Below are 23,930 nucleotides of genomic sequence, written 5' to 3'. Positions count from 1 at the left end.
GTCTGGCACTTGACTGAATGTTTAAAGGAGACTCAGCTATCAGGGCATTCCCCTAAAAGAGTCAATAATTAAATAAAACTGGCTTAAACTTTCAAAAATGGACCTCAATACTTTGTGATTCCTTCTCCATGGAGTCCCTCTAGGCCCAGTTGTGAATGAAACTAGACACTTACCTTCCATTAGTGACCCAAAGGTCATATGGACAGTTTTTGGAAGAAAGTTTTGGTTAATGAATTAAAATATACCACACTGTTAAATATTATTAAATATTAATTCAATCCACATGAACTGAATATGATACTTAAAATATTTTGTGAAATTCTGTCATCTGTTTTTCTACGAAGGAAATAAATGTGGATTCCCTAAAAACTTAAAAATAAATTGGTGTATTAATAAGAAACAATTTCTTCAGTTATTAAAAATAAAAAGATAAATAATTGTCATTTAAAATGTTTTTTATTTATTTCATTGTGATACAGCAAATGCATAGCTTACATGAAAAAGGAAATACATGTAATATATTGTTATTTCGTGTTTGATTTCTGTTTAATTATAGACGTTACAAGTTTTCAGACAGACCAAAGTGTAAAGTCAACAGTAAAAGCACCACAAAGTAATTACATAGACGAGTTAAAGCAAACTTTAATTTCACAGTTTTTACTTTGATGAAAAGATGGAATATACAAAATGAAACAGATATAATAAGTATTAGCTTTACAACTTTTATGTTTACAGCTCTTGTTTCAGTTAAGATTTTGTAGAGAGTAAAGGAAATTTCTTGCTTCATTCTTATCACAGAAAATCAAAATCAAAAAGATTCACATCATCACAAATAATGATGATCAAGAAATAGTCATGTATTAATTATTTCATATGATTGTACACAGACGGCTTTTAAAGTTGAAGTAGACAATGTTAAAAAAGATATCATTATTTAAGTAAAATATTTCTTGTAGATAGTTCTTAAAAGCCTCTTGATGTAATCTGTTTCTGCAGAACTTGTTTATTTACACAACACACACACAAGTACACACCTGTCTCCACTGTCTAAGTTACTGACATGACGTGGCCTCCAGATGAAGAAGTTGGAATTAGACATGCAAACTGATTTTAGATAAATTTCTTTTGATGCAGATTGAACTTTATTTTATTTCACCAAAATGGCCCACTTAATTGCCAGACTTGTTACTTTCAATACAACAATGTGATTAATGACGTTGTTTCTCAGCTTTATCCATGATATCTTTTAATAATGATTTCTACAGTAGGCACTTCTTTAATCATAACCAAAGCCTTCGGTCTCCTTCATTTTTGAAATTATGTCCATTTTATCTTTTTATCCTTTAATTTCTTAAAGTCGATCGTGATCAGCAGCATCCCTGCTGTCGTTAACTTGGTGACTGATAACTTCCGCAGCTTCCTGTTGGCAGCAGCACTTCAAGATCAAATACACTACGATGATCAATATGATCAGCCCCATTCCTACGCACTAAAACACAGACCAAAGAAAAACAAAGAAAAAGACACATGAAATTAAGATGATTATCAACACTGCAACAAATCTTGTAGAAAGTTGTTCAGTTTTCCACTGATGTAGCTCAACAACTGCTGCGTGCATTACCAAGAAATGTTAGAAAGTTATTCGTGGTTCCTTGACAATGAATTCCACTGACTTTGGTGATCCTCGAAATTTTCTGTTAGCACCACCATGAGGTTAACAGTTGAGGGTTTTGGGCAAATGTTTCAACAACTGTTGAGTATAGCCGCATACATTTATGCTCTTAAAGCTACTTTCACCTTATTTGCATTTCACACAGCACTTAGAAAAAATTTGAACATCCATAACTCCACCTCCCTCCGAAGGCCTACTCCCCCTCCTCCATTACGTCCTCATTACGTCTATGATAGATGTAGGCGTTGGCAAGGTAACGTTAGATACACGGAAGGGGAGAGCGAGTGTAACGTTACAATCATGACAGTCAAACGCAACCCCGAATTTTTAAAAGTCAGTGATGACTGATGAGTTTTAGAATAAGGTGACAGTGCTAACAGCACTAATGTTAATAGTAAGTGAAAACGCGCAATGGTAACGGGGGCAAATGCGTCCTGTATAAGTTTGCACATTAAAAGTGCTTTTTTTCGCCACTGACCGGTTCAGATCGCCAGTGCTATGAGTGCTATGAGTGGAGTCAGCTGTCAGTCAGTGTTGGAGCAGAGAGGGGGAGGGCTGCCCCGCTGGGTACTGTAAGTGAGTATGTGTGTATGAAGTGTGTGTGTTACGCTAGAAGAATCAGAGTTTGGGACGGAGTCTTTTACGTGCTACCCCCTGGAGTGTTACCGGAGTTTCATCTTGGTACAGGGCTAGCAGAGATACTCCACAATCTCAAAGTAGAATTATTCACTGAATTTTCGACCGATTTCCAAACGGTTTGATTTGTTAAAAACGTCACATGTGTAGCTACAACACAGGATGCTTGGATATTTTAAAAAATGCCAGTTTTACTACTCAAATACAAATTCTACTTAATGTTTTCAGCAGACAATCCCACGTATTACACAGCTGCTTACTAGTGAAATAACTAATTTGAGACATAATTTCGGTTAGAATGTAATTTTATTTCATCTATAAACTGCCTCTGGTCTGATAAAAAAACAGACCTTAGACTGCAGTGATTGACCAGTTAGAGGATTAATGATAGATATTGGATGTATTTAATATGTACATTCAAACAAATAACAGCATGTGATGGAGCCTGTAAGATCCTGCAGACTGACGGTCTGCTGTTCACAAAGGGTAGAGACAGCTGATTTTATACCTACAATAATAATAATAATAATAATGAGAGTGATAATGAAAATCATAATAATGATAATAATAATAATACAATAATGATAATAGCAATAATAATAATAATAATCAAATACAATATATACCCTACAAGCAATTGTCTAAATAAAGACCTGAGCACACCTGAACATTTTCTGGGTTTCTTTTGTTCTATTTATGTCTGTATCTGTCTGTCTGTCCTCCATGTCTGAAGTTTGTAACAAACAACCCGCGTCATTCCTCTATAGATAATGCGCTGTAGGAGCGAGTGGCACTGTACCAAAATGGCCGCCGTGTAGGTGCATCGCTCCAATCGGCAGCAGCAGTCAACGCGGCGTCTATGTCTATGACTCTTAGCATATTAGCATGCTAACATTTAGCTCAAAGCACCACTGTGCCTGAGCTTCACAGAGCAACTAGTATGACTGTCAAAAAGGAAGAACTAAAGCATTGTTCCTTAGCATTCAGAGAATTTGACCAGCTCTTATCATGGCTGCCACTTAGATACTTCCAGATCATTTCACTCATTAAGGAACCTTCCTAAACAAAGACTGCTGCAGCGTATGGGACATCAGATTGTTCCTTACCTGAGACACGAAAAACCAATGCTGAGTCTCGTTCTTGTAGTCCAACTCTTGTGATGAGGTGAGGTTGGCTGGTTTGCACCATTTCTGAGGAGCTGCTTTGTCAATTTCCACGTAACTGCCTGACCAGGTTGTCTTCATACAGGCAACACAATGGCCATCCCACAACACAATGATGATCCAAAACATGGCAGTGACAGAGCTGGAAGCCACAGTTTTCCAGATCTCCTTTTGAGACATTCCACACTTAAAGTCTTTAATGTTCATCATCAGCAAAAAGACCACAACTGCAGGAACAATTAAATACACAATTGCAAACACAGCATTCAAACCATATTTGCAAGGGCATGCAAACTCTTTTTCAATGAACTTCTCCAAGCAAAGAAGGATGGCGCCGAAAAAAGCGCTTGACACAAGAGCGCTCTTTTTAAATTCACTTCTCACGTGAGAGATCAAGGCTGGTCTTCCTTCTCTACTTGCTGTAGAGGCCATATCTTGCAGCTGTGCCATTGTTAATTCTGCAGAAAGAGAAGAAAAGAAAGAAGAAATGAAAAATCAGAGATCATGTGAATTCCTGAGCACAACAGTAAAGTTGAATGTGCCCTATAAAATTATACTATAATATGATCCAAGTTCAGCATCACATGTTGTCATTTGTTCCTCTGATCTGTGAAATCTAACATGTTGATCCAACAGTTTGTAGCATTACTATTATGACTCTCACGTGCACTTCCTGCAGTCTGCAAACTGACTAACCAGGACACAGCGAGCTTCGTTTACATGTGGGCTAACACTTGGTCATGCCATATAGCATACAGCTGTCCCACCCTCTTGCAAGTTGAAGAGCGGTGGACTTGAACCAACTGTTCACTGACTTGTCTTGAGATATTCTGGTGCTGTGTCTGCCTCAGTTAGAGCTACAGTCCCCCCTGAGTCACTGACTGCTGTTTCGAAACACACCTGGTTAAAATGCCATTCAGGATAGTTTGTGTAAATATTAGACGTTGACTGAGTAGATTTTCAAATGCTGACATAAAAAGGATCGTTTGGTACAGGAGAAAGCCTGTAGCTGGGTGATTGGCTGATATGATCCCCACCCCATGGAGGAAATTTGACAGTGTCGGAAATAAACAATGTCTGAGTTAATTAGAAACTGACTACCTGTTGGACTGACCATCCATGTTGCCCAACTGATAAAATTTAATCACCCATCAAAGACCATCTTAGACTGTTTGTAGAACATATTCAAAATAAGGTGATTATTTGCAGATGATTGCTTTGCCCTCAAACACACAGCCTGGTATCAAAGCAGATGGGAAAAGTCTGTTGTTCACCAAACAACATGTTAAATATTTTAAATGATATATGCAACATAGGCCTATAAGTTGACTATTTCTTTCAGTACTTATCAAAAACATAAAATGTATTTTTCTTTCTTTTTTGGTAATCAGTTATGAAGTACTTACTTATCAAGATCAGCTTGAGTCCTTGTACGAATGCCACAGTGACGAATTTTTTCTCTCATTCTGGTACGAAAACATCCTGTCAAGGGGAGTGGTGCTGAAACATCCTGTTGAGACCAGCTTTCACTTTCAACATCTCATTCACTTTATCAGTCTGATTGTATTCCAGAACACTGCAGGACTTTTATCAAACACTCTGTAAAATCAATTTATTAATGTCTTTTGTTTCAAATGTACTGATTTAAACTGATTTTGGTCAGAATTCATAAAATCTGTAGTGAGTCTCTCACATTAAGGTTTTTGGTGTGTAATCACTGCGTGATCTGGTTAAAGTTTAATGCACATTGTAGTGTTCTTATAGTGTGCAGTGTCTTATTTGAAAAGGCTGAATCTCACCTGTCGTCATAAGATTGTAGCTGTGAAATTAAGCCACCACCTGTTTGCAATCACAGTGATATAGCTGCAGAAGCAGAGCTGCCTCGTGTCCCACAGTAACAGGCAGCAGAGTCTCCTGCCTCTTTATGGTGAACAGATAATCTGCGTTTGATGAGGCTTGAATCGATCTGAAGAGAATCCCGATCCACGGCTGGGTGAACTGAGAAACCATTTTATACCACCTGACATAGTATCCATAATCAGTGTTGCAGTCCAGAACAACTTCTGAGCTTGTAAAAACAGTAGGCGTCTGGGTCAGCACTATCGCTGCATCAAAATCTGTCAACATACAAAAAAAAATACATGAGTGAAACGTTTCTGTGTGCAAATACGGGCTGTTAAAGAAATGTGAGGGATATCTTACATGTTAGAGCAGTGATGGAAGAGCGAAGGTCCCCAGCATGTTGTTGGTGTGTGCTGAGAGTGGCCTCGTAACTTGTAAAGTGAGGTTACTGCTGACAGACTGAAGGGTTTGGAGTAGAGTTCAACCAATTTATTGATTGGACGTTATAGTGAAATAAATGTCAGCTAAACTTGTCAGTCAGTAAATCTGACTGAAATACCTTTCAGTTTAAAATCTTTACTTTCCACATCTTAACTGCACTCAGTAGAATACAGATCTCCACCAGGTGGCTGCCCAAGCTGGTTGTGGCCACTCAAGACAGTTCCTGAAATTCCCACCTGATCTCATCCCTACTCGTCATATTTTGCCACTTGGGCAAACGACTAAAATGACGCCAAGGGCAGCCTTTTGCAATGTATCTTGATGCAGAAGGGGTCGGTGGTTAGGTTTAGGCAACAATACTACTTGGTGATGGTTAAATAAAGACTGCGAATGGTGCTTAAGAGCCATCCTGCTTTGAGTGGCACAAATGCAGCAGTAAGACAGAGTTGACAGTTTGGGTTTGGGGAGCAAAACTACTTCGTTATGGTGAGCCAAAATTGCAGATGTTGCCAAAAAACACCTGGCTTTGATTGCCACAAACACAGCTGGAAGGCAGCTGCGTGTCACACACTGTCCAAATGTATCACAATCAGTCCAATGGAAACTGTGTCAGCTAGTATGATTGATTGCACTTCAATATGTATTTGTCTCCCAAAACATGTTGACTAATGATCAAGGCAGGAGCTGCAGGCAGAGGAGCCAGAGCAGTACGAGAGAGATCTAGCATTGAAGGATTCAGAGTTCTTCAGTCTTTGTCAGATCAGAACCCAGACGTGAAATAGACTTTGTCTAAAGTTCTTCCTTTCCAGGTTGGTTGGAGGCCACATTCAGCATGTCTAGCTCAAGCTTGTGGCTTGTGGGCATGTTGTGTTAATGGCATGAAAATTCTGCTCCTCCCCTTTCTCCAGTTTATAATTTGATTCTGATTTCTTCCTAATGAATCAGTCAATTTACTACAAATTCACTCAACACGGGCACAGCTTGTGTGTGTGTGAGTTTCCTGCATTGAAAACGGAAAATCGGCATGTTAAAGCAAACTTCCAATTACAGAAATAGCTCCACATGACATGTTGATGAAAGTGTGGGGTTTTTTGCATAGAAAAAACTGTTATCGTCGTCAAATTTTGATTGTGTAATTTTGTGCTCTGATCTGACCCCAAAGATCAGGCCTGATCCTACATGAATCTGCACCGTTTGACTTGTGCCTGAACCAAGGCAGCCATTTTGGGCCTGAGCTTGTAGTGTAAAAGTTAAAACCCTCATCAGATATTAAACCATATAAACTGGATAAGATACAAAATAGTTATATAACCATGTTAGTGTGTAGACTTTTGCAAAGACTAACCCTGCATTCGTGTGTAATATGCAATGTAACGGTGTGAACTCTTAGTGACATTTTAGTTATGAACTCTTATTGACACACATAATCATCACGCGCTGTGTAATGATATAATGCACTAACCTACACTCACATGATGTTGTGAACTTACAATGACACTTATACAAGTTACCACGTGCTGGGTGAAGAAGATAGCACACTCACATGATTGTACTGCTTAATGCACTTAAGAGTTTACATAAAGGTCACACACACACTCAAATGATTGTGTCACGAGGAACTGCAGCATGAGAGTCATCCGGGATCACATGTTTTTCTAAAATTAAGAACACGAGGGACTATAGCATGTGAGTCCCCACAGATCACATGATTTTTAAAAAACAGAGCAAGAATTGTTCCGGAAATACTGGTGGCAGATTCCAGCTTGAACCGGAATAACGGCAAAAGTCTGCCACCAGTAAAAACGGATCGAAAGGGGAAGGACTATAGAAATGGGTGGAGATCTCTTCGACCTCCACCAGCATATAAGCCAGAGTGCTGAGAGCAGTTTTTCAGTCATCCTCCGGAGGCTGACTCGTGAGTTTGTCTGTGTTGTTGCCTGTGAACACAATAAACTCGATTGCACCAGATTCTGCCTATCTCCAGTGTTTTTCTAAGTACCTGCCAGCTGAACCTAAGATACTGAATTGACAACAGAAGACATTTTAAAAGAAGCAAGGAGGACAGGGTCAGGAGCCATCAGGCCCAATTCCAGGCCCCGATTTCCGTCACCTCAAGTGGCGAGCCAGCCAGGAGGCAAGGAAGGTCGAAGCCAGAGATCGGGAGCACTGGGCTGTACGTCAGACACACAGGTGGCGCCACCAAATAAGGTAAGCAGAGCCTTTTTCTGTTTAAAAACCGGGTGTGTCTGGGGTGCAGTGCTGGGAGCCGCCCAGGTCAAAGGTATTTGACAAATTCCTCTCCTAAAGAACCTAGTTATATAATGTACTGATTAAAGATGCATCATTGAAAAAGCAACTAACATCACTGGAGACGGGTAACTCTGCTGCAATAAGGTGTGATCGTGGAGCGGAAAGAGTGAATGTGTGTGTGTGTGAATAATAACTAATGGGGTACAGGCAATAAGGTAGTAAGAGTATTTAAAGTATTTAAAGAGACAAAAGTGCACAATAAGAGAAGAAAAAGAGTCAGAGATACTCAAAAGCATATACGTGGTTACCACTACTGAAACTTGCCAACGCTCCCTTTAGCCTGTAGGGGCGGGGGTGTTGAAGCCAGCCGGTAGGTTTGTGCGGGCGGAATGCTGAGCAAATCCGCGGATACCGCTGTTGGCTTGCCTAGTACACCCTTAAGCCTATAAAAGGAGGGTGTGCCTAGGGGAGACATCAGGTCTGCATGGGCGGTTTGCTATAAAGAAGAATAAAGGCCTAAAAGCTTCTGTGGATACCGCTGTTTTGAGGAAAGTGACCCCCCAGCCAAGAAGGAGGGGGAGTCACCGTAGACGAAACGGGACTGAACGGGCAGAAAGCTAAAAAGTAAAGTTAAAAAGCTCCTGTGGATACCGCTGTTTGGGGGAGACCTCTTAGCCAAGAGAGCAGGGGAACTACCTCAGCAAACAGGTCTGAACGGGCAGGTAGCTAACGAAAAGGAAAAAAGAAAAAAAGAGGGGGTTAACTGATCGAAGTGTAAAAACTGTAATATATCTAAAGTAATCTGTAAAATAGTACAAACATAATCCTTGAAATTGTCGTGCATGTTATCTATATGGTGTTGTAAATACAGTAAGCTATAGAGGAAATTGTAGAGTTGTGGATGTAGAAAGGTGTTGGTAATAGAGATCTAATTAAAGTTGTCAAATAAACCAACTAAACAGGCTGCACGGTCGCAACATTGTGTTAAAGAGGGAAATCAATTGGGCAAACACATAAAGTCATTACTAACAGCTAAAAGGTGAGGGCAAACATAATTCACAGCTGCACCTAAAAATAGATGGAAGACGGGGAAATCATTGAAGACGAAATTTGGGGAGAAGAACATTGTCTTACAGAGGGCCCTGTAGAATATAGCGGGGTGCGCACACACTTTTGGTTAGAACGAAGCTACATAGATAGTGAAGGGGCTGAGCATTGGCAAGGCGAACAAGAAATCCAACAAAAACTCTGGCAAATCACTAAATTTGTTAATTTAAAGAGAGTAAAGGAAGAGTATCCAGGGGCCCCATGGGAAGCGATTTTGCGAAGGCTGTGGGTTCCTTATACACTAAATCCGCTACTACAGAGTCTGTGTGACAATTATCAGAACGCACCAGTAGCTACACTTCCTCTGCACCAAGTACGCATACAAAGCCCAGCAGGAGGGGAAATATACAACCCGCGGCTGCAAATTGTCATTGTGCCCAGAAAAGTTGAGTGGGAAACAGGTAAATTTGGGTGTCTAAGTAAACGGAAACCCCAAGGAGACGGGTCCTGTGACTTAGAGTACAACCCTTATAGAGAAAAGAAATACAAAACTGCCATAACAGTAGGGAAGATAGTGGTGTTAATACGCACAGCAGAAACAGACGAACAGCCAGAAATCCCAAGAGCTAGTGCAGTAAAACAAGGCTTCATGGGAGCCAACCAGGGAAAAATGAAAGAAGGGGTTCTGACCCCGATAGAAATGGTAATAAAACAACACCCAAGTCGAGCCAAGCGCATTCAACGCTGTGTGGCCAAATGGCACAAAAGAACCTCCGGGAAGAATCGCTGGCCTATGGATGGTACCTTCAATTTGGCATGCTGTGATGAAGTAGAGTCAGAATTAAGACACATTGAAGCTCGAGATACCAAGGCAAGCTACAAACTAAAAAACAAGAGAGCCAAAGAAAGAGAAGTGCTAGGATGGTTCAGACAAACTGGAACAAGAATAATGGTGCAGCTGGAGGAAAGAGATAAAGAACACCAGACACAAGAAGAAGTAACGCCCACAGCACCACCCCCACCCACACCGCCACCACCCCAATACCCACAGGAGCCAACACAGCCAGCAATGGGACAGTATGCACTAAGAGGCTCAAAAGTTACAGAAATGGAGGGCCAATTAGAAGGGAGATTCACAGTGACCCTGACAAAAAATAATGAGCAGAGGCCCAATAGGAGGGGGCTACAGGGGCCGAGGAAGAAGTTAAAACTGGAAACAGAACCATCCTCAGAGACGGAGAGCACCGATGGGTCAACAAGTGACGAGGGGGATGGAGAGTTCACTGAGAGTGAAGCTGGACAGCCTCAAATGATATACAAACATCGTAGTAGAAGTAGCAGTGACTGCACCGGAACCACTGCTAGAGAGACGACAGATAGCGCCAGTGATGAAGGCTCTCGCTCCACTGAAAGGCAAGTACCAACTGCGGGGCGCAAAGGCAGAGGGAGGCAGAAGCAGGTGAAAAACGGGAGCAAAGCTCACCATAAAAGTTGTTCGAGCCTCCCCACAGAGAGATCTGGCTCCCCTACAATAGAATTGCGAAAGAGGAAAGGAAAGATTGAGGAACTGAGATCCAGGCCTATGAGTACCTTTGGGTACGAGCACTGGCAACAGATGTTGGAATGGGAGGTAAAGAACCACCAGATGCGCGAGGAAGAAGATCGCCAGAGGCCAGCTACCATTAGCCCGCCACCATATCCAGACCCACCGATGGAAAGAGAGCCACACAATGAAAGTGATCACAGTATCCAAGAACACACTCCCAGAGGTGCGTCACTGATCGACACCCGAGGACAGGAGCTGCTCAAGAGCTGGAAGGGATCAGCCGGAGAACAGAAGGCAGATTGCAGCAAATGAGTCAACTATTGGAGACAATACAAGAACAACAGTTAAAAGAAGAGGGTCTCCAGCAGGAGCCAGAGGAGCCTCAAGCTAGCCCCACCACAGAGCACATCACCTTGACTCTCCAAGGTACAATGAAATCGAACAAAACACAGCCCAAAGAGGTACAGGACACCAACAGACGACCACCAGTAGACAACAGAGCTCAAAGTCAAGGAGGCATGAGATTGAGAGGAGGAAAAGTCCTCGGAGAGACTGAGGATCTCATATATCTGTATGATGAGGAAGGTAACAGAACCACCATGTGTCCCCTTATAACACAACCTAATGGACAAAGGCAGTACGAGCCCTGGCCTTTCATGGACATGATAGGCCTGGCTGAGCGCCTACCAGCACTCACCGACGGTGCAGATAAATGGATAATGGCTCTAGAAGAGACAACAGCTGGAATACAGCTAGCCTTGGGAGATGTCAAAGCTCTGCTCACCTATGTGGCTGGAAAGCAAATCACCCAGGAAATATTCACAGAAGCCAATGTGGGGACGGCTATTGGAAACAACTACAGCGACGACGTGGACTTTGGGCATTACCGCTCCAAGGTGTGGCGCCAATTGAGAAAACACTACCCAGCAAAGAGAGACCCATCCAAGTTGGAGGGGGAAACGTTGGGAGAAAACGAATGTCCCTCTAAGTTTCTACACACCTTCCAAAAGAAGTGGAAAGAAGAAACAGGGGAAGCATGGAATGCCAATAAAACCACCCAAAGCCTATTCAAAATGATGGTTAAGAAGGCCATGCCAGAGAGTACAGCGACGTTTGGAAGATGTGGTGGGACTGATGAAAATGGACTGGCCACTGTTCTCAGAGCACATCGTCCACCATGTTGAGCTCTATAGGAAAGACAAAAAGAAAAAGGATGAAGAAGACAAACAACTAGTCAACAAACTGACCCAGCTGCAGCTGGGAGAACTGAGCAAGCTGGTAAAAAAGGAGAAAGAGAAATCTAAAGTTCAAGCTCCCGTGGTGGCAGCGACTCAAGCAGCTCCTCCAGCCATCCAGCCCCAAGCGCCTTTGCAGCCACCCCCCACTGACCCCAATGCAACGGGAAAAGAAACCTCTGCCAACGCCACACATCACCATTATTATTACCAGCAAATGCCAAGAGGTGGTGGCAATCAGCGGACCCCCAGAGGGCGGGGCCGCGGGGGACCGGGAGGAAATGCTCAGTCTACAAACTTCAGGGGAGGATGGAAAGGAGGCAGAAACTACATACCAGGGAACCACCATGTCTTCCAGGATGCACCCAACCAGTCACCAGGCCCACCAAACGTAGGAGCAGGCTATCCAGCAGCTAACCCAGCTCCTCCTGACAATCAATGCTGGGGGTGTGGTCAACCAGGCCATATAGGGGCCCAATGTCCTAGTAACCCATGGGAAGGTCCAGCACAGAACTGGCCCAGCATGGAACAGCCACAACCCTGGTAGGGGTGCCCAGAGGAGCCTGAGGGGGAACTAATGTTACCAGCTATATCGCTACAGTCACATGAGGAACCCATCGTGCCTGTTGTCATCCATGACCGTGAATATCCTTTTATGGTTGACACAGGAGCCACATACTCATGCATTGGAAAAGAAGGCTCCGGGTTCCCCCTCTCTAAGTCATCCATAAAGACCATAGGCTTCTCTGGGAAATCACAGATCATACCGCTAACGGAGCCCGTTCCAATGCTCATTGCAGGCAAAGTCATATGTGCACCTTTGCTATACTCAGCCCATACCCCAGTAAACTTGCTAGGAAGAGACATTCTATGCCCATTAAAAGCAAAAATCATGTGTACCCAAGATGGACTGTACCTGGACTTCCCAGATGAACCCCCACAAAGCATGATGTCACAACTACCCCAAGGTACCACAGACAAACAACAAGCCCTGGCCTACTGGCTTCAGCTGACACCAGAAGACTCACACCTTAAACAGAAATGGACTGAGTGGGAGAGGTGGATTCGCATGCACTATGACACCGCACATACCCCCACTCTGCCGCTGCATTGCACGCTCATGTATGACAGAGATCAGACTCATGTAGATTACCAGGAGTGTTGGGATGCAGGGATCAATAAAAAACCATATCTCATCACCAGTGAAGACATATTTTTGGGGCCGGAGGGCGTGGCAGCGGCTGTCCGCCTACCGGAAGAATTATCTGGATGGTTTCAAGTACCAAAGTCTACGCCGCACATCACGCTTTTAGTAGCCAAAGATTATGAGTCTCATCATCTCGGTCCTATGGTCAGGCGTGCCCTGCAGGTGCAAGAGTGGGTGCCCACAAACAACAGGTACATTCACATATCTAAAGACAAACAGTTCATCAGGATCTCAGTCAAGGTAGGCGATGAGGTTTTAGCAGACAAAGTGGTAGTAGATGGAGGGACACCCACACAAATGGCAGTCACCGCAGAACATGAGGAGATGCTAAGCAAAGTTCCATCCCAGTTATGGACAGCACATAAGACTGATGTAGGTTTGATAAAATCAGCGCAACCAGTTCATATTAAGCTAAAACCACACGTTAACTTACCATATCAGCAACAGTACCCTCTCAAACAGCATGCCATTGACGGTATCAGACCAACAATCCAAGGCTTGATTGAAGCAGGAGTTTTGGTAAAAACTAGAAGCCCCTGTAACACACCCATTTTTCCCATCAAGAAACCAAATTCACCAGACTACCGTTTAGTCCATGATTTGCGAGCTGTTAACGCGGTAGTAGACGGAGAAGTACCACTTGTGCCAGACCCACACACGTTGCTTTCCAACATCCCACCAGACACCCAGTGGTACACAGTCATTGATTTGTGTTCAGCCTTTTTTAGCGTACCACTACATCCAGATTCTCAATATTTGTTCGCCTTTACGTATGAGAATCAACAATATACCTATACCAGGTTGGCTCAAGGATATTTGGATTCCCCATCCATCTTTAATCGTGTGTTGACACAAGACCTCGCCAGTTTGAACGTGCAAAGCACAGTATTGCAATATGTAGATGATCTGCTCATTTGTAGTCCTACAAAAGAACAATGTGAAAACGACTCTGTTGCAGTGCTCATGGCCTTAGCAGAAGGCGGACACAAAGTTAGTAAAACTAAACTACAGTTCTGCCAACAGTCAGTAGAGTACTTGGGAAGAAGGCTCTGTGGGGACAAAAGGTGTATTGCACCCTCCCAGCTAGAGGCAGTGATTAAGGCCCCTCAACCACAAACGGTGGGCCAAATGCTATCTTTTCTGGGCATGACAGGCTACAGCAGGCCTTGGATCTGCGACTATGCTATAAAAACTGCTCCCCTCAGGGCTCTGATAAGAGCAGCAGGACAGACAAATAACACAGCACAGTTAACATGGACAGAGGAAGCAGAAGGTGCGTTCCAAGCCCTGAAACTGGACATGCAGTCCGCTCCAGCTTTAAGGACGCCAAATTATGCTAAACCTTTTCATCTTTATGTTGCAGAAAAATCAGGTTTTGCCTGTGCCGTCCTGATGCAAGACACGCCCACAGGTAAACAGCCATTGGCATATTATAGTACTAAACTGGATAACATTGAGGCTGGCCTGCCACCCTGCTATCAGGGACTGGCAGCCGCTGTTTTTGCCTTTCAGAAAGCCTCATCGCTGACCATGGGACATCCTGTGACGCTGTATACTTCTCACCAAATTCATGCACTACTGACTAGTCCACGATTCGTCTTAACGCAAGCCAGACGCACGGGCTATGAGGTAATCCTGTCAGCCCCTGAACTCAACATTCAGCGCTGCACCATCATTAACCCCGCCACTAAACTGATATTACCTACAGAAGGTACTCCACACGACTGCATTCATGACACAGAGAAGTTTATGCGGGCTAGAGAGGACCTGCATAATCAGCCAATTCCTGTTGACCTCACATTGTTCGTGGATGGTTCATGTTTTCGTGACGCCACTGGTAGCCATGCAGGCTACGGGATCATTCAGCTAAAAAATGACGACCAAACCTTCGACACATTACAGGCACGGAAGCTTACTCAGCCCTGCTCAGCCCAACTCACAGAGATAAAAGCTTTGACAGAAGCATGTAAATTAGCTGCAGGGAAATCACTAAACGTCTACACGGACTCAGCATATGCTTATGGTGTGTGCCATGTTCATGCTAACATTTGGAAACAGAGAGGATTCCGCAGAGCTGATGGCACCCCTGTAACACATGGAGCTGCCATCCTCGAGCTGTTAGAAGCCATGATGCTTCCCACAGCCCTAGCTGTCATTAAATGTCCAGCCCACCAAAAGACCAACACATTGATAGCTACAGGCAATAACCTTGCAGATGAAGCAGCCAAACAAGCAGCAATAGGGGCAGTAATGGCACCCATGTTAACCATACAAGATTGTGAACCTCTCACATCCTTGCCCTCCCTTATAGCCGCTCAAGATAGAGTAGATGAGGCTGAGAAACGCCTATGGGTAAAACGTGGAGCTATTAAGAATACGCAAACGGGCCCAACACGGGGTCCATTGTACGGAGTTTGGCTAGATGCCCATGGCCACTTTGTACTACCAACTTTACTACTAAGACATGCAATAATTTGGGCGCATGGTAGTGACCATTGCGCAAGGGGGGAGATCCTAAGGAAACTGCAAGCAGTATGGTGGTCGCCATTCATGGCAGCCACGGTAGACAGAGTACTAAATGAATGCGACGTTTGCGCAGAATATAATATCAGGAAAGTTTTTTCAGCCCCATTGGCACACATACCACCCCCAGACGGACCATTCAGACACCTCATGATGGACTACATAGACATGGGACCGCAGTCAAGAGTAAGGGGACTGAGATATGTCTTAGTGGTCATATGTAGATATAGTAGGTGGGTGGAGGCAAAAGCCACTGCAAAATCAGACCACAGAACAGTCGCAAAATTTTTGTGTCAGGAAATCTTCCCGAGATTTGGAATGCCAGATACCATATCATCAGACAACGGCAGCCACTTTGTGTCCAATGTCATACAAGAGACATTAAAGCAATTAGGAATCAAACAAAAATTTGGCTGTGTGTACCATCCCCAATCGCAGGGAGCGGTAGAAAGAGCAAATGGTATCTTGAAAACAAAAATAGCCAAGATAGTGGCAGACAGCAGAAATAAGCTTAACTGGGTGGATGCTTTACCACTTGCACTAATGTCTATGCGCTCACAAGCCAGCCGAGTCACGCATCTAACACCGCATGAAATGCTTACGGGCCGGCCCATGCCGCTACCATACTTAAGAGGTCCCCATGAGGGACCGTCCCTGGAACAGTTGCAAGGTGAAATGTTTGAATACTTACGAAGTCTAACTCGTATCCACAGGGCTGTGTTCCAGCAGGTGAAAGGAGCCACAGAGGACAGAGGGGTCGACATCCCTGAGGACCTCCAGAGAATACGGCCTGGAGAACAGGTGTACGTCAAGGTGTTCAAAAGAAAGTGGGACCAACCGCGAAGGGAAGGCCCTTACAAGGTCATATTAGCTACACCAACTGCCTTGAAAGTCGAAGGTAAGGACATTTGGTTCCATCTTAACCACTGCTGCAGAGCTAACACCTCAGAGAGACCACCTGTTCCCCGACCTAGAGCCAGACAGAGGGCAGTAACTCCAGAGCCACAAGGGGACGGCGAAGCCGCCCCAAGGGCAATAAGGGATCAACCACAAGGGGATGGCGACGCCTCCCCACAGGAACAGGGGACAAGAAGGTCTGCACGTGTGGCGCAGAGACGCAGGGCACAGAGAGCCCAGAGTGACAGCAGCGGTTCAGCCCAGAGTGAGTCCTTACCAGAGAGGGTATCGACAGGAGCAGAGAGCTCTTCAGAGGGAGGCTCCTCATCCCCCGGGACTGACAGCCAACCTCAGTCTCATGAGTCGTCACCTGCTAGTGATAGGACAGATCATGAGGGGACAAGTGCAGAGAGAGAGGTGGCAGCAGAGGCAGAAGGATCGGAGGGAGTGGGAGCAGAGACAGAAGGAGAAGAAAGAGAGGAAAGCCCTAGCTCAGAAACAGGCGAAGCTAGAGACCCAGAGAGGTCAAACTCAAGCTCAAGCTCAGACTCAGACTCAAACTCAAGCTCAAGCTCAGACTCAGACTCAAACTCAAGAGACACAGACACAAGAGACTCAGACCCTGGAGAGGGACCAGCCCCTCGGCAGACTTAAGGGTTCAGTTAGCATGCAACGAGGAGCTAAAGTAGGCACAGTAGCTGTAATAATACTAACCCTATTGCTCATCGCAACGAGAGTACACCAGAGTGAGGGAGCAGCACAGGGTAAAGGAGACCAGAAAGAGAAAGGCGAGTGCTTGCTGGCGCTAGGAGCTTTGGCTGCAAAACAGGGAAAGCTACCTTACAGGGAAACAATACGACTAACCTACTGTAAATCACATGCTTACGATGATGTATTGGTGGAGGGCCCAGGAGACATTAGACTGCATGGACGATCCATAGGATCGCGCTGTAGCATGGAGGGAATGGTGACAGCAAGAGTTTGGTGTAGTATGAGAGGTTGTACTAATATGGAAGTAGGGTTCACTATATCCCTAAAAGTGGCATGACAATGGCTTCAATTAGGCCCCAGATCCCCAAGGAAGCCAAGAGATGTGCCAGTGCAACAGGTGGAATTAGTAAGAACCTCCACTTGGAAGTCCAATGCCTTTTATCAATGGCTGGAATACTCTGCTAAACAGGTAACCAATATTACGTGTGTAGCATGCCACAAAAGGAGGGGCCTACCTAGAGTGAGGCCTCTCCCAGACATAGATAATTGCTGGAAGCAGGATAAATGTTTTGCTGCATGTGTCATGTGGATGGCAGCGGGCAGAGAGAGATGGACCAACACAACGGCAATCTGTCCAGAAAATTTTAAAAATGCCTCTGATCAGTTCCAACAAGAATTCCAGGTACCTCCAGTAGTACATTTGACACCAGACCTCATATTCCCATTTTGCGTAGCACGAGGGAACAAGATAGAACATTGGCTGAGCAATGCCACCCACACTAACACTTCCCAGGAGTCAGAGAGGCTGATTCAATGCAGGTATGAAAAGATCATAGGAAATGTGTCCTCGTCAGCAGGTACACTGCAGCTCTCAGAGGCACAGAAGGTATGTAATACAACCCGAGAAGCCAAAATCCAATGCCACCAGGTGGTCAATGGGGGTGATGATTCTATAGTTCTAGGCCAAAATTATAATGATACCACCTGGATTTGGGTACTAAATTTGACCAATGGTACCACTCCGTTGGCAGACATATTTTGGATATGTGAAAATGACCTTCAGGTAAAAGCAGTGCTGCCAGCCAATTGGACGGGACTCTGCGCCCCAGCAATGTTAACAGGACCAATTACGATACTCAGTTTAACTAACAGCACCCCAGTGAGACACCGTAGGTCATCTGAACCTCAGGGACGTTCCTGGGAGGAGGATGCTAGTGTATACATTACATGGGACCAGATACCACAAGGAGTCCCTAGGGACCAACAGGCTATAGCAGATGAATGGATAGAGACAGGCAGGGTATTGGGCTCATGGCCAATTTGGGGAACTGTAGTGAACGCTCATTATATAGCCCGCAATAGCCATTGGGTAAACTATTTGTGGTATAACCAACAAAGATTTGTGAATTGGACCATAAGGGCCCTTGAAGGAGTGAACGAGCAATTACATGCCACATCCCTAATGACGGTATAGAACAGACTTGTCATTGAGACCCTGCTAGCCCATGATCAAGGCGTCTGTGACATAATAGGGGAACACTGTTGTACTGTCATTCCAATGCACACGGGGGAGGGTGGCAATTTGACCAAAGCTTTGGAAGGCACGCGCACCTTACGAGATCAGCATGTACAACACTCAAACTGGAACACCAGGATCCCCTCAATGTGGGACTGGTTATCAACATTATCCCCTGAGAAAATATTAAAAATGATGGGAATGTTATTGGGAATTGTTGTGTTGGCCCTTCTCACGATAGCCTGCTGTGTTCTTCCCCTGGTGCGGCTAGTAATCAAGCGGACAATGACAAGTGTTACAGGACAATTTGTTGTAATAGACCAAGGGCCGCGACCCACCGGCGCCGAATCTTATGAAGACATGACTGGTTCCCAGAGACAGCTCACTAAAAAACAAGAGCAGGGCTCAGGTGGAAAATGTAGAAATCGGTATGAGGTAATGTTACAAAACAGGGCATTGGGAACGGCTCAATATGGTCAGAGATCTAAGTCAGCAGAAGAAGTGTATGACAAAATTGCATAAGAAGACCCTGACAACTTTGCTGTCACCAGACCAATACTACTGCTCACCAGTACTTAAGCTTCATTATGACTAACATACTAATCCTTTTTGCATGACTTATGAGTGACGTAAAAATCTAAGAGTAAATAGGGGGAAGGAAAAATTATTATAGGGAAAGTGTACTAAAATGTCCTTTACACCTTTAAGATAAAAGCAGAACATGGCTGGGTCCTGGAGAACACCACATCCAGACCAGCAGAACCAGGGAGACCAGCCTGTGTTCTGGTACCAGCAGCAGGGACCACGTGTGATGCCAGCCTGATCCGCTATCTACTGTCCCGCCCAAACCCGGAACCAGTTGCAGGCCCCAGCTACGCGGGAACCTGCCCAGAGTCACTCAACCCAACCGCTAATGCCTCCAGCCAGGGAGGTCAAACCCAGATGGGCCCTGGGCAAGGAGCAGATTGGCCTGTTCCCACTCCAGATTGGACCTTTGCCACTTCAGGCCCACGTTACCCTCCCCCGTATCCGTCACCGGACCCAGTACAGCCCCAGGCACCCTCCACCTCACAAGCACCATCCCAAGATAGACCCCCTCAACCCAATGATCGAAGAGACATATTGCTAACAGGTTCCCCTGCCTCATCCACCACAACGGAGGACAGTGCTGCTTATTCATACAGCTATTCACCAACCACCCCACCACCTGTTGAGCCACGTCGGGCTAGCCCCCCACCTCGAAACACGGGTCACCTGAGCGTGCACGGGCTAACGCCGGAAACCCGCACTCTCCTAGAGAAGGAGTACAATGTGGATCCAGACGCAGTAGAAATCAGTCTCCGATGTCTGCCTGATGGAGTACCAGCAACAGCCCAACATCTGAGACTGACAGCCGAGCTGCGTGACCAGCTTCATCTTGTTCCTGCGTTGGTTTTTCGCCGGTTGGTGCGCAGTCTTCCCCTCAACCTGCGAAAGAGGCTTCGCAGAGTCCATCGCGGTACCTACGCAGTCAGGAAGGGAGACAATAAGAGGCTGCACAGGGCACAATTGCGTCGTCTCGAGCAGCAGGTGCTGGAGCTGCGTGGCCAAGTCTGCGACCTGACTCGGGCCAGGGATACCCTACAGCAGCAACTTAATGCATATGAGGCCACACAAGAAGAGGTCGACACATTGAAGAGTCAGCTGGCGAACTACCGACGCTTGCGGATGCCAGCCTACGGGTTTGAGGGACTGTAAAGGGACAATGTTAACAACCATGGTAGATATAGATCATGCCAAACTGTAACCACTATATGTGAAAATTATCAGGTATCCTTTGTAGCACATGTTAGTACTGACTGTAGTCACAATCACTGTATACGAATGTCATTCTACACCCTCATGCCACAAGATGACATTATTAGGCTAGCGCTTATTCTCTGTGACTTATGTGTGATATTTGAGTGATATTTACTACTGATCTGCTGATATAATCACTGGAAACCGAAATTATGTGTGGTGCTGACTGATCTTAAGCTAATGTTATGGGACTATGTAGTCCCAAAGGGGGGATATATATATTTTCACCCTTTCTTCTGTGATTTTTCTTCTGTGACTTAAAAGGTGTTGTGTGGGACTATGGAGCCCCAAAGGGGGGAATGTAGTGTAAAAGTTAAAACCCTCATCAGATATTAAACCATATAAACTGGATAAGATACAAAATAGTTATATAACCATGTTAGTGTGTAAACTTTTGCAAAGACTAACCCTGCATTCGTGTGTAATATGCAATGTAACGGTGTGAACTCTTAGTGACATTTTAGTTATGAACTCTTATTGACACACATAATCATTACGCGCTGTGTAATGATATAATGCACTAACCTACACTCACATGATGTTGTGAACTTACAATGACACTTATACAAGTTACCACGTGTTGGGTGAAGAAGATAGCACACTCACATGATTGTACTGCTTAATGCACTTAAGAGTTTACATAAAGGTCACACACACACTCAAATGATTGTGTCACGAGGAACTGCAGCATGAGAGTCATCCGGGATCACATGTTTTTCTAAAATTAAGAACACGAGGGACTATAGCATGTGAGTCCCCACAGATCACATGATTTTTAAAAAACAGAGCAAGAATTGTTCCGGAAATACTGGTGGCAGATTCCAGCTTGAACCGGAATAACGGCAAAAGTCTGCCACCAGTAAAAACGGATCGAAAGGGGAAGGACTATAGAAATGGGTGGAGATCTCTTCGACCTCCACCAGCATATAAGCCAGAGCGCTGAGAGCAGTTTTTCAGTCATCCTCCGGAGGCTGACTCGTGAGTTTGTCTGTGTTGTTGCCTGTGAACACAATAAACTCGATTGCACCAGATTCTGCCTATCTCCAGTGTTTTTCTAAGTACCTGCCAGCTGAACCTAAGATACTGAATTGACAACAGAAGACATTTTAAAAGAAGCAAGGAGGACAGGGTCGGGAGCCATCAGGCCCAATTCCAGGCCCCGATTTCCGTCACCTCAAGCTCCATTAAAAACCTGAATTTCTGCTGTAAAAAATATACTGTATTTTATATATTATATATTTTTAAATGTAAAAAAATGTATTACAAGCTGAGGGATGACGTGTTTCGTTGCACCACTTCCTTCTCTTCCTTCTGTTATTTTAAGTGTCTGTCATCTTGTGCATGACAGGTTTGGCAGAGTGGGCTGTGCTCTGGTGCATCTAATGTGCAAGGCCCACGGCGATGTGGCATGCAGATAATGATCACTGCTCTTTGCTGCATGTTATGTGCGCCTCTCCCACTGCTGGGGAGGCAGAAGCAAACACTGCCAACCAAGTTGCCTTGCCTGTTCTCCACTATATTGCTCCGTTGTTGCGTCACTTTTCTTCCCCTTGTTGCAGCCAACAAGTAGCAAACAAAAAACAGGTACCCTGGCCAGAACCCGTCCTGTTTCAAGCCTGGATAAATAATAAGAAAATTCCAGGCCAGCCCGGACTCGGCTGGTTGGGTTGGGCCCAGTCAGACAGGGAATCAGATCTCTGGTGTGACTCTCTGTGTTCAGTGTAACATGTTTCCGTCTTATGTTATCTAAAGAATGTTGAGCGTTATAAACACAGAAAGAGTGGTTAAAACAGTACTCGATGATATCTCAGTACCGTTTGGGATTCTGCTTGTTTGTCTGATTCAAAGATCAGAATACTTTGTAAATGTTCTTGTCTAAAACATCAACGTTCTTATACAGTGTACAAATGAATTCACAGTTTCTCAGACTTGTTTACATCACTGGCACTTGACTGAATGTTTAAAGGAGACTCAGCTATCAGGGCATTCCCCTAAAAGAGTCAATAATTAAATAAAACTGGCTTAAACTTTCAAAAATGGACCTCAATACTTTGTGATTCCTTCTCCATGGAGTCCCTCTAGGCCCAGTTGTGAATGAAACTAGACACTTACCTTCCATTAGTGACCCAAAGGTCATATGGACAGTTTTTGGAAGAAAGTTTTGGTTAATGAATTAAAATATACCACACTGTTAAATATTATTAAATATTAATTCAATCCACATGAACTGAATATGATACTTAAAATATTTTGTGAAATTCTGTCATCTGTTTTTCTACGAAGGAAATAAATGTGGATTCCCTAAAAACTTAAAAATAAATTGGTGTATTAATAAGAAACAATTTCTTCAGTTATTAAAAATAAAAAGATAAATAATTGTCATTTAAAATGTTTTTTATTTATTTCATTGTGATACAGCAAATGCATAGCTTACATGAAAAAGGAAATACATGTAATATATTGTTATTTCGTGTTTGATTTCTGTTTAATTATAGACGTTACAAGTTTTCAGACAGACCAAAGTGTAAAGTCAACAGTAAAAGCACCACAAAGTAATTACATAGACGAGTTAAAGCAAACTTTAATTTCACAGTTTTTACTTTGATGAAAAGATGGAATATACAAAATGAAACAGATATAATAAGTATTAGCTTTACAACTTTTATGTTTACAGCTCTTGTTTCAGTTAAGATTTTGTAGAGAGTAAAGGAAATTTCTTGCTTCATTCTTATCACAGAAAATCAAAATCAAAAAGATTCACATCATCACAAATAATGATGATCAAGAAATAGTCATGTATTAATTATTTCATATGATTGTACACAGACGGCTTTTAAAGTTGAAGTAGACAATGTTAAAAAAGATATCATTATTTAAGTAAAATATTTCTTGTAAATAGTTCTTAAAAGCCTCTTGATGTAATCTGTTTCTGCAGAACTTGTTTATTTACACAACACACACACAAGTACACACCTGTCTCCACTGTCTAAGTTACTGACATGACGTGGCCTCCAGATGAAGAAGTTGGAATTAGACATGCAAACTGATTTTAGATAAATTTCTTTTGATGCAGATTGAACTTTATTTTATTTCACCAAAATGGCCCACTTAATTGCCAGACTTGTTACTTTCAATACAACAATGTGATTAATGACGTTGTTTCTCAGCTTTATCCATGATATCTTTTAATAATGATTTCTACAGTAGGCACTTCTTTAATCATAACCAAAGCCTTCGGTCTCCTTCATTTTTGAAATTATGTCCATTTTATCTTTTTATCCTTTAATTTCTTAAAGTCGATCGTGATCGGCAGCATCCCTGCTGTCGTTAACTTGGTGACTGATAACTTCCGCAGCTTCCTGTTGGCAGCAGCACTTCAAGATCAAATACACTACGATGATCAAT

General features: G+C 43.8%; 1 long non-coding RNA gene across 1 annotated transcript; it reads right to left on the bottom strand.

Annotated features, from left to right (window-relative positions):
• Positions 1-437: 437 nt before the first annotated feature.
• LOC144463458 (uncharacterized) lies at positions 438-5,124 on the bottom strand. Its single transcript, XR_013491603.1, has 3 exons — positions 4,878-5,124; positions 3,415-3,929; positions 438-1,489 (listed from the first exon to the last, which is right to left on the bottom strand). It is a non-coding gene; the product is annotated as an uncharacterized LOC144463458 (long non-coding RNA).
• Between the last annotated feature and the right edge of the window lie 18,806 nt (positions 5,125-23,930).

The sequence above is a fragment of the Epinephelus lanceolatus genome, chromosome 5, assembly GCF_041903045.1.
Source record: "Epinephelus lanceolatus isolate andai-2023 chromosome 5, ASM4190304v1, whole genome shotgun sequence".
NCBI classification, from domain to species: domain Eukaryota; kingdom Metazoa; phylum Chordata; class Actinopteri; order Perciformes; family Serranidae; genus Epinephelus; species Epinephelus lanceolatus.
The sequence above is the reverse complement of the archived record's forward strand: the minus strand, read 5'-3'. Positions and strand labels throughout refer to the sequence as shown.